Source organism: Bombina bombina, chromosome 2, assembly GCF_027579735.1.
Source record: "Bombina bombina isolate aBomBom1 chromosome 2, aBomBom1.pri, whole genome shotgun sequence".
NCBI classification, from domain to species: Eukaryota; Metazoa; Chordata; class Amphibia; order Anura; family Bombinatoridae; genus Bombina; species Bombina bombina.
In genome coordinates, this window is record NC_069500.1 from 804,294,723 (window position 1) to 804,307,644 (window position 12,922).

Consider the following 12,922-nt stretch of genomic DNA (forward strand, 5'->3'; position numbering starts at 1 on the left):
AATGATTCTCCAATATTATTAGCTCAAATAAATTTGCTTTTCACACCTCAATTTGAGGCAATCAAAAAAGATCTCTCTAACATTTCTACAAATTTAGATACTCTTACAGTCAAGGTAAAACAATTTTCTGCTAGATTAACAGAAGCAGAAAATAGAATCTCAGATGTAGAAGATTTAGTAAATAATCATGATAATATATTAGCTAAACAAGAATCCAAGATTCAAAATTTACAATCTCGCCTTGAAGATATGGAGGATCGCTCCAGGCGGAATAATGTGAGAGTAGTGGGTCTCCCAGAGACAGTAGAGTTTGAAAATTTGTTAAATTTTGCTGCTAACACTTTACCTCAGTTACTAGGTTTCCCCCCCTCTAAGTTGCCATTACAGATAGAGAGAGCACATAGGGTGGGCCCAAGGAAATATAATGAAGATGGCTCGTTAAGAAATAGAGTATGTTTATTTAAGGTTTTAAGGTTTCAAGATAAAGTTGAGTTGCTTAAGCTTTACAGGAAAACCGATACATTTACTATAGCAAATAAAAGAGTTTTCTTATTTCAAGATTTTTCAAATGAGACAGCCTCAAAGAGGAGAAATATGGCCCCCTATTGTTCACAACTAATAGATAAAGGTGTAAAAGCACACATGGTATATCCAGCTAAAATCATTATAGAAAAGGATGGTATAAGGAGAAACCTTAATACTATAATGGAAGCTAAAGATTTTCTAGCTAATATGGAAACCTCTCAGAAATAGAGGGAAAGCTCAATAATGGAGAAAAGTAAGGCGAAGAGAGTTAAGGCTTCATTAATATTATCCAAGTCAGGTTTTTTTTTTTTGTGTGTGCTCTCTCCCTTGTCCCCCCCCCCCCCTCCTCCCCTCATGCAGTGGAATTTAGAATTTTAGTTTTGTACATATGACAGAGTTATGTAACAATTTTAAAATATTATCCTGGAATGTCGGTGGTATTTCTTCACAGGCCAAACGTAAACTGATTATAAGAACACTGGGTAGATCTTCTCCTAGTATTGTTTGTCTTCAAGAAACCCACCTAAAAAATAGTGAAATAGTCAAATTGAAATCAAAATGGGTGGGAGAAGTTTTGGGAGCGCCTTGTAAAGGTAGAAAAAGCGGAGTGGCGATTTTGTTTAATAAAAATTTGACTTACAATGTTACGAACATTGAGATAGATAGGGATGCTAGATATATAATTGCACAGGTCCAAATAAATAACACAAAACTAATATTATGCAATGTATATGGTCCTAATGGTTTTTCCCCCTCATTTTGGGACAATATGAAAGTTAAACTATTCCCACATATTAAACATAATCTCATTATAGCTGGAGACTTCAATATGTGTTTATATCCTGATCTAGAGAGATTGAACGTAGACCATCGAGCTCGATATAATAGACAAGCCAAATATTTTAAAAACTTTTGTACTCATTTAAAATTAATTGATACCTGGAGGACCAAAAATCCAGATAAAATTCAATTTACTTGTGAATCTAAGTCATTTAAAACCTTTTCACGAATAGATTTTATTTTAATTTCTGAATCTCTGTCTATTTCTAAATCTCAGGCCCATATAAATGATATAATGATCTCCGATCATGCAATCATTTCACTCCATTTTGATGCATTAGTGAAAACTAAAAATAAAGTAAATACTTTCTTTTTTCCTAGGTATCTATACAAGGATACTAGATTTAATAACTGGTTAAGACAGAAGTGGAAAGATTATTGCACATTAAATATAGCTCAATATAATCCGATTGAGAATTTTTGGGAGGCATCTAAGGCTGTCATAAGAGGAGAGATTAATGCCTATATATTCGCTAGAAAGAAAAAAGCAGAGATTAACGAGAAGCAATTGACGAATTGTGTCAGGAACACATACAGGAGCTTTTTTAATAATCGTAGTAATGAAAATTGGAGTAGATATACTAAGGCCCGGCAGGAAAGAGATATTATGCTAAAACGGAAAGCGCCAGAAGAGGAAACTAGATTAAATATGTATTTTAGGGCTTTTTATGGATGCTCAGCTAAATATCTAGCAATGTTAGTTAGAAATAGAAAGAAAAAAAACTACATACTAGCAGTAAAAGAGAAGGAGACAAGATTTACTGATAACTTAGATATTATTAGGGTTTTTTATGATTATTATCAGAATCTATACACTGAGAAAAAAAGTGATTTACTAAATCAGGAAAATTTTTGGGTTAAAATCCAAATCCCGAAAATAATTGAGGAGAAGTTAATTTTGTTGAATGCTCCTATATCTCTGGAGGAAGTAATAGAGGCAATAAAAAAAGCTAAATTGAATAAAGCTGCAGGCCCAGACGGCTTCCCAGCAGAATATCTGAAAATGTTAATAGAGGATATATCACCTACTCTACAAAAGCTTTATAATAACTATTTTATATATAATATGCCTATTTCAAATTATTTCTCAGCAGCCAACATCTCATTAATCCTAAAAAAGGGAAAAGACCCGGAAGATCCCGCCTCATATAGACCTATTTCAGTATTGAATGCTGACTATAAAATATTAACCTCTATAATAGCTGGTAGGCTTGCTCAGTGTCTCCCTGACATTATACACTCAGATCAAGCCGGTTTTATGATAAATAGGAACTCCTCAAAAAATATTCGAAAATTGGTTACATATATGGATTACATATGGTCTATAAAGGGAACAAAGAATCCTCAATTGACTCAGGATCTAGCAATTCTTACACTTGATGCCGAAAAGGCGTTTGATTCGATTAATTGGGAATACCTTTTTAGCGCAGTGTCACAGTTTGGGCTGCAAAATCAATTTCTCTGTTTTATTCGTAATCTTTATAAGAATCCTATCTCCTACTTGCTCGTTAATGGGGCGCTCTCCCCGAAAATTATAATGGGCGGAGGTACGAGACAGGGCTGCCCGCTATCGCCACTCTTGTTTAATTTAGCTCTAGAGCCTCTAGCAATCTGGCTTAGGGATGTAATATTAGGAATAAAGATAGGACCGACTAATTTAAAAGTATTGCTATATGCAGATGATTTGTTGATTTTTCTTCAGAATACTATATATTCAATTCCATTAATAGTAGATACTTTACAGTTTTTTTCCTCATTTTCAGGCTATAATATAAATTGTAATAAGAGTGAAATATTGTGGTTAAATAAAACAAATACAAGCCTTCAAGAGATCCCGTTTAAAATTACAGAAACTCTTAACTATTTAGGGCTTAAACTTAGCTCCAATCCTAATAAATGGTATGCAGCAAATCTCTCTCCCCTGATTCAAAAAATTATTACGGATTTGAAGTTATGGACAACTTTCCCTTTATCTTTATCAGCACGAGTAAATCTAATCAAGACTATTGTCTTTCCTAGACTATTATATCCATTGCAAAATCTTCTTCTTTTTATTAATACACAAGATCAAAGGAGAATAAACTCCGCTTTTTCTAACTTTATTTGGAAAGAAAAGAAACCCAGAATAGCGTTAAAAAGGATAACCCAACCATATAGAATGGCAGGGTTGGCATTACCTAACATTCATCTTTATAATCTATCTGTTCTAGTTAAAATAGCGATTGAATGGTTGACAGGTGTAAATGGGGTGGTATCGAATGATATGGAAAGCTTTCTTGTATATCCCTTTTCCCTTAAAGCTATCTTACACTGTATGCCAAATAAATTACCTGCTAATATAGACTGTTTAATTTCTTTTAAAAATATTGTTATAGCCTGGCATAAATTATGTAGTATACTTGATATGGGCCCATGCTATTCAGAGTATTTACCTATTACAGGTAATCCAAGTTTTACACCAGGAATTAACCAAGATATCTTTAGAAAATGGTCAGACAAAGGGTTGAAATACATAGGCCAAGTATTAGATAGTGACAGGTATATAGTCTCCTTTGAAACCCTCTCCCAATTATTTGACCTACCTAGAACTAATTTTTTCGCATATCTTCAATTAAGACATTATATTGATGATATGAGGAGGGGTAGGAATCAATTTAAGGAATGGACGGGTATTAAAGTATATATATGCCAATATATAGCTGGTTTCACATCCATCTCTCTGTTATATGATATCCTATTAGCCAAGCAGAGCCTGATTTCGTACAACAAAACCTTTGATAAGTGGAAAGTTAATATTCCTAATTTAGATCTTTCAAGAATGAATACAAGTATATCAATTACAAGAAATTTGGATATATCCATGAGCTGGAAAGAATCCCATATTAAACTTATCAATAATTTCTATATAACCCCGGCCCAGTTAATAAAAATGTTTCCATCACAAGTAGCAACTTGTCCACGTTGTAATTTCCGGGAAGCAAATATTCTCCATGTTTTATTTCTGCCCTAAAATGAAGCAGGTTTGGGAGAAGGTAGTTTTTTGGATAAATAAACTTTACAAGATAAATATACATCTTACCATAGAATCAGTTATGTTTTTAAAAAGCCATATAGCTGATTTAGGTATACAAGATAGAATACTAAATACACTTATATTATTGGTAAGACAGTTGATAGTAAAAAATTGGAAATCTACAGCTGCACCCTCATTATCCAGGATAATCAAAGAAACTCAAAATCAAATTATATTTGAATCTTTTCATATTAAGAGTGTTAAGGAATATAAAATAAAAAGATTTATACTAGGTTGGTTACCTATAATTAAAACGTATACACTACAGATCCAGAAACAAATACTGTACCCTTTTTTAAGCTCTGAGACATTTGCAGAGCTAGTTATTTTAGACATATTTCCATCAAGTTGGTATTCTTCGTATAGAGAAGTCTAATATATAAGATGATGGTGTATTCGTTCTTGAAAAATAAAATAAAAGAGGGAAAAGGAAAGAGAGGAAGAAAAAGGAAAAAAAAGTGTACGAGGGGTGAGAGAGGGGGAGGGAAGGAGAGAGAGGGGAGGAGAAAGAAAGAAAATAAGAGCTCTGGAAGTATTAGGGCCATATGTATATTGTGGAGATCCCAAGGTGGGAGCTCCACATCGTATTAAGGTGAGAGGGTATGGGAGGGGGTGAGGGGGAGGTCCCTTCTCCCTTTTTTCTTTTTTTTTTTTTCTGTTATTATTTTTATTATTTTTATTATTTTTATTTTATATAAATCCAAAGTAAAAGAAGCACATTTGGGTAGTTAGATCGAGAAATACAAGAGACAATTTATCAGGAAAGGAGGAAGGGAAAATATCTATGCTTTTGTTTTCTTGTTTTTTTTCGGTTTCCTTTCTTGTTTATGCAATATGAAACAAAATGTAATGCAACTTGTAAGATGAACTGGTCTCTGAACTATAATTGTTTTTGTCTCAAATGTGCCTCATTCAATAAAGAATATATTTAAAAAAAAAAGAATATATATATATATATATATAACTATTGGTGTTTTAATTAGAGTGTATATTGTTCTATCGTTTAATTACGCACTGTTAAAGTATAATTCTGAATGTTAGTGGCTTATATCTTGGTCTCATTGTGGTATTTTAATACAAATTCAATTGTGAATAAATAAGGTAAACTTTTATGATCTTCGCATGCCATATTTTAATAATTTAAACGTGTATAGTATTGATTCATATCTGGTTTTCTACAAATATATTTCAATGTGTCTATAAATTTTAACTAATATAAAGAATTCAGGAATTTACCATTTAATTTTATTGCCTTGGTATATGCATTTTATTGGGGGTTCATTTTAAATAATAATTATTAAATATATTGTATTATAACCCGGCCATATACTGACAAGATTGAGGTCTATATACTAGAAGTTAGTAACTTGATCCTAAAATAGTACATCTATGATTATAGGATGTTGTGTTAATGCTAGCTGGGTGTTGATTAATTTGATAGATAGTGACATGGTCATTTAAATATCACGATAACACAGACATATTTTTCCTTTTGTGTTTTTGACATCACTCACACATACCTACACCTCTTATATTAAAAAAAAAAAGAAAGAAAGAAAGAAAGAAAGAAAAGCACTAAACACATATAGTAAAATACTTAATTTTCTTCTTTATTTTCCTTTCTTATTTTTCCTTTCTTTGGTATCTTCTTTGTTGTAATTCACGTATATTTTTAGAATACATGGAAAGGTTTCTTTCCAGCTCTAACACCACTTCTCAGACCATGCCCCCTAAAATGAAAGATAGGAAACACCGGCTATCTGAGGCACTAAATGAGACACAGAATGAAGGGGCAATCACGAAAGCAGATATACAATTAATGGTGAATCAGCTATCAGATTTTTTTTTACCCCAATTTGAATCCCTGAAAAGCCAGATGTCAAGTTTATCGTTGGAAGTTAGACAATTTGCTAGCAGATTAACGGAGGTAGACAGAATATCAGTAATTGAGGACACACTCAATTACTAACCAGAGATAGTATCAGCACAAGATAAAAAAAAAACATAATTTATGTAAGAACTTACCTGATAAATTCATTTCTTTCATATTGGCAAGAGTCCATGAGCTAGTAACATATGGGATATACAATCCTACCAGGAGGGGCAAAGTTTCCCAAACCTCAAAATGCCTATAAATACACCCCTGACCACACCCACAATTCAGTTTAAGGAACAGCCAAGCAGTGGGGTGATAAAGAAAGGAGTATACAGCATCAACAAAGGAAATTTGGAAATAATTGTGCTTTATACAAAAAATCATAACCACCATAAAAAGGGTGGGCCTCATGGACTCTTGCCAATATGAAAGAAATTAATTTATCAGGTAAGTTCTTACATAAATTATATTTTCTTTCATGTAATTGGCAAGAGTCCATGAGCTAGTGACTTATGGGATAGCAATACCCAAGATGTGGATCTCCACTCAAGAGTCACTAGAGAGGGAGGGAATAAAATAAAAACAGCCATTTTCTGCTGAAAAAATTAATCCACAACCCAAAAAAATAAGTTTATTTTCATAATTGAAAGAAAAAAACTTAAATCAAAAGCAGAAGAATCAAACCGAAACAGCTGTCTGAAGAACTTTTCTACCAAAAACTGCTTCCGAAGAAGCAAATACATCAAAACGGTAGAATTTATTAAATGTATGCAAAGAGGACCAAGTTGCCTCTTTGCAAATCTGATCAACTGAAGCTTCATTCTTAAAAGCCCACGAAGTGGAGACTGATCTAGTAGAATGAGCTGTAATTCTCTGAGGCGGGGCCTGACCCGACTCCAAATAAGCTTGATGAATCAAAAGTTTCAACCAAGAAGCCAAGGAAATAGCAGAAGCCTTCTGACCTTTCCTAGGACCAGAAAATAAAACAAATAGACTGGAAGTCTTCCTGAAATCTTTAGTAGCTTTCACATAATATTTCAAAGCTCTAACCACATCCAAAAAATGTAAGGATCTCTCCAAAGAATTCTTAGGATTAGGACCAAGGGACAACAATTTCCCTACTAATGTTGTTAGAATTCACAACCTTAGGTAAAAATTGAAAAGAAGTCCGCAAAACTGCCTTATCCTGATGACAAATCAGAAAAGGAGACTCACAAGAAAGAGCAGATGGCTCAGAAACTCTTCTAGCAGAAGAGATGGCCAAAAGGAACAACACTTTCCAAGAAAGTAGTTTAATGTCCAAAGAATGCATAGGTTCAAATGGAGAAGCCTGTAAAACCTTCAGAACCAAATTAAGACTCCAAGGAGGAGAAATTGATTTAATAACAGGCTTAATACGAACTAAAACCTGTACAAAACAGTGTATATCAGGAAGTATAGCAATCTTTCTGTGAAATAAAACAGAAAGAGCGGAGATTTGTGCTTTCAAGGAACTTGCAGACAAACCTTTATCAAAACCATCCTGAAGAAACTGTAAAATTCTAGGAATTCTAAAAGAATGCCAGGAGAATTTATGAGAAGAACACCATGAAATGCAAGTCTTCCAAACTCTATAATAAATCTTTCTAGACAGATTTACGAGCTTGTAACATAATATTAATCACTGAGTCAGAGAAACCTCTATGACTTAGTACTAAGCATTCAATTTCCATATCTTAAAATTTAATGATTTGAGATTCTGATGGAAAAACTGACCTTGAGATAGTAGGTCTGGCCGTAACGGAAGTGGCCAAGGCGGGCAACTGGACATCCAAACCAGATCTGCATACCAAAACCTGTGAGACCATGCTGGTGCTACCAGAAACACAAACGACCGTTCCATGATGATCTTGGAGATCACTCTTGGAAGGAGAACTAGAGGCGGTTAAATGTAAGCAGGATAATAACACCAAGGAAGTGTCAGCGCATCCACTGCTTCCGCCTGAACATCCCTGGACCTGGACAGGTATCTGGGAAGTTTCTTGTTTAGATGAGAGGCCATGAGATCTATCTCTGGAAGACCCCACATCTGAACAATCTGAGAAAATACATCTGGATGGAGAGACCACTCCCCTGGATGTAAAGTCTGGTGGCTGAGATAATCCGCCTCCCAATTGTCTACACCTGGGATATGCACCGCAGAGATTAGACAGGAGCTGGATTCCGCCCAAGCAAGTATCTGAGATACTTCTTTCATAGCTTGGGGACTGTGAGTCCCACCCTGATGATTGACATATGCCACTGTTGTGATATTGTCTGTCTGAAAACAAATGAACGGTTCTCTCTTTAACAGAGGCCAAAACTGAAGAGCTCTGAGAATTGCATGGAGTTCTAAAATATTTATTGGTAATCTCGCCTCTTGAGATTTCCAAACCCCTTGTGCTGTCAGAGATCCCCAAACAGCTCCCCAACCGGAAAGACTTGCATCTGTTGTGATCACAGTCCAGGTTGGCCGAACAAAAGAAGCCCCTTGAACTAAACGATGGTGATCTATCCACTATGTCAGAGAGTGTCGTACATTGGGATTTAAGGATATTAATTGTGATATCTTTGTATAATCCCTGCACCATTGATTCAGCATACAAAGCTGTAGAGGTCTCATGTGAAAACGAGCAAAGGGGATTGCTGCCGATGCTGCAGTCATGATACCTAAAACTTCCATGCACATAGCCACTGAAGGGAATGACTGAGACTGAAGGTGCCGGCAGGCTGCAACCAATTTTAAACATCTCTTGTCTGTTAGAGACAGAGTCATGGACACTGAATCTATCTGGAAGCCTAAAAAGGTGACCCTTGTCTGAGGAATCAAGAAACTTTTTGGTAAATTGATCCTCCAACCATGTTTCCGAAGAAACAACACTAGTTGATTTGTGTGAGATTTCTGCAGTACGTAAAGACTGAGCTAGTACCAAGATATCGTCCAAATAAGGAAACACCGCAATACCCTGTTCTCTGATTACAGAGAGTAGGGCACCCAGAACCTTTGAAAAGATTCTTGGAGCTGTTGCTAGGCCAAATGGAAGAGCAACAAATTGGTAATGCTTGTCTAGAAAAGAGAATCTCAGAAACTGATAATGTTCTGGATGAATCGGAATATGAAGGTATGCATCCTGCAAGTCTATTGTGGACATATAATGTCCTCGCTGAACAAAAGGCAGAATATAGTCACCATCTTGAAAGTTGGTACTCTTAGATAACGATTCAAAATTTTCAGATCCAGAACTGGTCTGAATAAATTTTCCTTCTTTGGGACAATGAATAGATTTGAATAAAACCCCAAACCTTGTTCCAGAAGAGGAACTGGCATGATTACCCCTGAAGACTCCAGGTCTGAAACACACTTCAGGAAAGCCTAAGCTTTTACTGGATTTGCTGGGATACGTGAGAGAAAAAATCTTCTCACAGGAGGTCTTACTCTGAATCCTATTTGATACCCTTGAGAGACAATGCTCTGAATCCATTGATTTTGGACAGATTTTATCCAAATATCCTTGAAAAACCTTAATCTGCCCCTTACCAGCTGAGCTGGAATGAGCGCCGCACCTTCATGCAGACTTAGGGGCTGACTTTGGTTTAATAAATGGCTTGGATTTATTCCAATTTGAGAAAGGCTTCCAATTGGAAGCAGATTCCTTGAAGGGAGGATTGAGTTTTTGTTCCTTATTCTGACGAAAGGAACGAAAACGGTTAGAAGCCTTAGATATACCCTTAGGTTTTTTATCCTGAGGCAGAAAAACTCCCTTTCCCCCAGTGACAGTTGAAATAATAGAATCCAACTGAGAACCAAATAAATTATTACCTTGGAAAGAAAGAGATAGTAATCTAGATTTAGATGTCATATCAGCATTAAAAGATTTAAGCCACAAAGCTCTTCTAGCTAATATAGCTAAAGACATGGATCTAACATCAACTTTGATAATATCAAAAATAGCATCACAAATAAAATGATTAGCATATTGCAGTAAGCAAATAATGCTAGATAAGTCAGAATCCAATTCCTGTTGCGCTAAATTCTCCAACCAGAAAGTTGATGCAGCCGCAACATCAGCCAAAGAAATTGCAGGTCTGAGAAGATGACCTGAATATAAATAGGCCTTCCTTAGATAAGATTCAAGCTTCCTATCTAAAGGATCCTTAAAGGAAGTACTATCTTCCATAGGAATAGTGGTAAGTTTAGCAAGAGTAGAAATAGCCCCATCAACTTTGGGGATTTTTTCCCAAAACTCTATAGATTTTGCTGGTAAAGGATACAATTTTTTAAACCTTGAAGAAGGAATAAAAGAAGTACCTGGCTTATTCCATTCCTTAGAAATCATATCATAAATAGCCTCAGGAATAGGAAAAACCCCTGGAGAAACCACAGGAGGTTTAAAAACAGCATTTAAACGTTTATTAGACTGAACGTCAAGAGGACTGGTTACCTCAATATCCAAAGTAATTAACACTTCTTTTAATAAAGAACGTATATACTCTATTTTAAATAAATAAGTAGATTTTTCAGTGTCAATGTCTGAGGAAGGATCTTCTGTATCAGATAGATCCTCATCAGAAGAGGATAAATTATTATGTTGTTGGTCATTTGAAATTTCATCAACTAAATGAGAAGTTTTAAAAGACCTTTTACGTTTATTAGAAGGTGGAAATGCAGACAAAGCCTTCAGGATAGAATCAGAAACAAATTCTTTAAAATTTACAGGTATATCATGCACATTAGAAGTTGAAGGAACTGCAACTGGCAATGTACTATTACTGATGGATACACTATCTGCATGTAAAAGTTTATCATGACAACTATTACAAATGACATTCGGCGAAATAATTTCTACAATTTTACAACAAATGCACTTAGCTTTGGTAGAACCGATGTCAGGCAGCAATGTTCCAGCAGAAACATCTGAGGCAGGATCAGATTGAGACATCTAGCAAAATGTAAGAGAAAAAACAACATATAAAGCAAAATTATCTATTTCCTTATATGACAGTTTCAGGAATGGGAAAAAATGCAAATAGCATAGCCCTCTGATAGAGAAAAAAGCAAGAGGCAAACATCAATGGGGTATTGAAATAATGAAAAAGTTTGGCGCCAGGTATGACGCACAACGTAACAAACTTTTTTGGCGCCAAAAATAACCGGAAATGACACACTCGCATCACTAATGATGCAACCGTGTGAAAGGTCTCGGCATCAAGTAAAGTTTAGCATTTGACGCACCCGCGGGCCTAATACTGCCAGCAATTTGCAAGAAGTAGTCAATTGAAAAAAAGACTAAACCCCATGTAAGAAATAAATTTCTTTAAAAAATGTTTATATTCCCCAAATATGAAACTGACAGTCTGCAGAAGGAAATACATGAACCTGACTCATAGCAAATATAAGTACAATACATATATTTAGAACTTTATATAAATGCATAAAGTTCCAAACCATAGCTGAGGTGTCTTAAGTAATAAAAAACATACTTACCAAAAGACACCCATCCACATATAGCAGATAGCCAAACCAGTACTAAAACAGTGATCAGTAGAGGTAATGGTAAATTGAGAGTATATTGTTGATCTGAAAAGGGAGGTAGGAGATGAATCTGTACGACCGATAACAGAGAACCTATGAAAAAGACCCCCGTTAGGGAAATCATTGTATTCAATAAGTGATACTCCCTTCACGTCCCTCTGACATTCGCTGTACTCTGAGAGGAATCGGGCTTCAACATTGCTGAGAAGCGCATATCAACGTAGAAATCTTAGCACAAACTTACTTCACCACCTCCATAGGAGGCAAAGTTTGTAAAACTGAATTGTGGGTGCGGTGAGGGGTGTATTTATAGGCATTTTGAGGTTTGGGAAACTTTGCCCCTCCTGGTAGGATTGTATATCCCATACGTCACTAGCTCATGGACTCTTGCCAATTACATGAAAGAAAACAAGCTTCTGAATGCTAGAATAGACGATCTGGAAGACCGTTCCAGATGGAATAACGTAAAGATTATAGGCCTTCCTGAACCAGAGGAATTTAAAGATACATTACATTTTGCTGCATTTATGTTACCTCAAATGTTAGGTGTTGAGCAACAGAATCTCCGATTAAAGATTGAAAGAGCACATAGGATGGGCCCTCCTAGGGGCAGTACCACTGGAAAAAACCTTAATAGACCAATTATGGTCAGATTTTTAGATTTCCAAGATAAAATTAACATCCTGCAATTATATAGGAAAATTGAAAAATTCATAGTTGGGGAAAGCAGAATCTTGCATTTTCAAGATTATTCCAGTGACACTGCCGCTAGGAGAAAGGAAATGGCCCCATACTGCACTAAGTTAATACAAGTAGTATACAAATCTAGGCTTTTATATCCTACAAAAAAATTGATTGAAGACGATGATGGCCCAGTTAATTTGAGCAATGTAAAAGAAGCCAGAGATTTTTTTCAAAAGGAAAAAAATAATTCAGGAGTAAACTTAGGGTTACAAGTAGTGTAGATTCATGTGACAATGAAGACTTTTGAACTAAGAAGCCCAGATAAGTTCAAATGAAAGATGCTGGCAAATTTTGGTTGAAGTGGTTTTATATC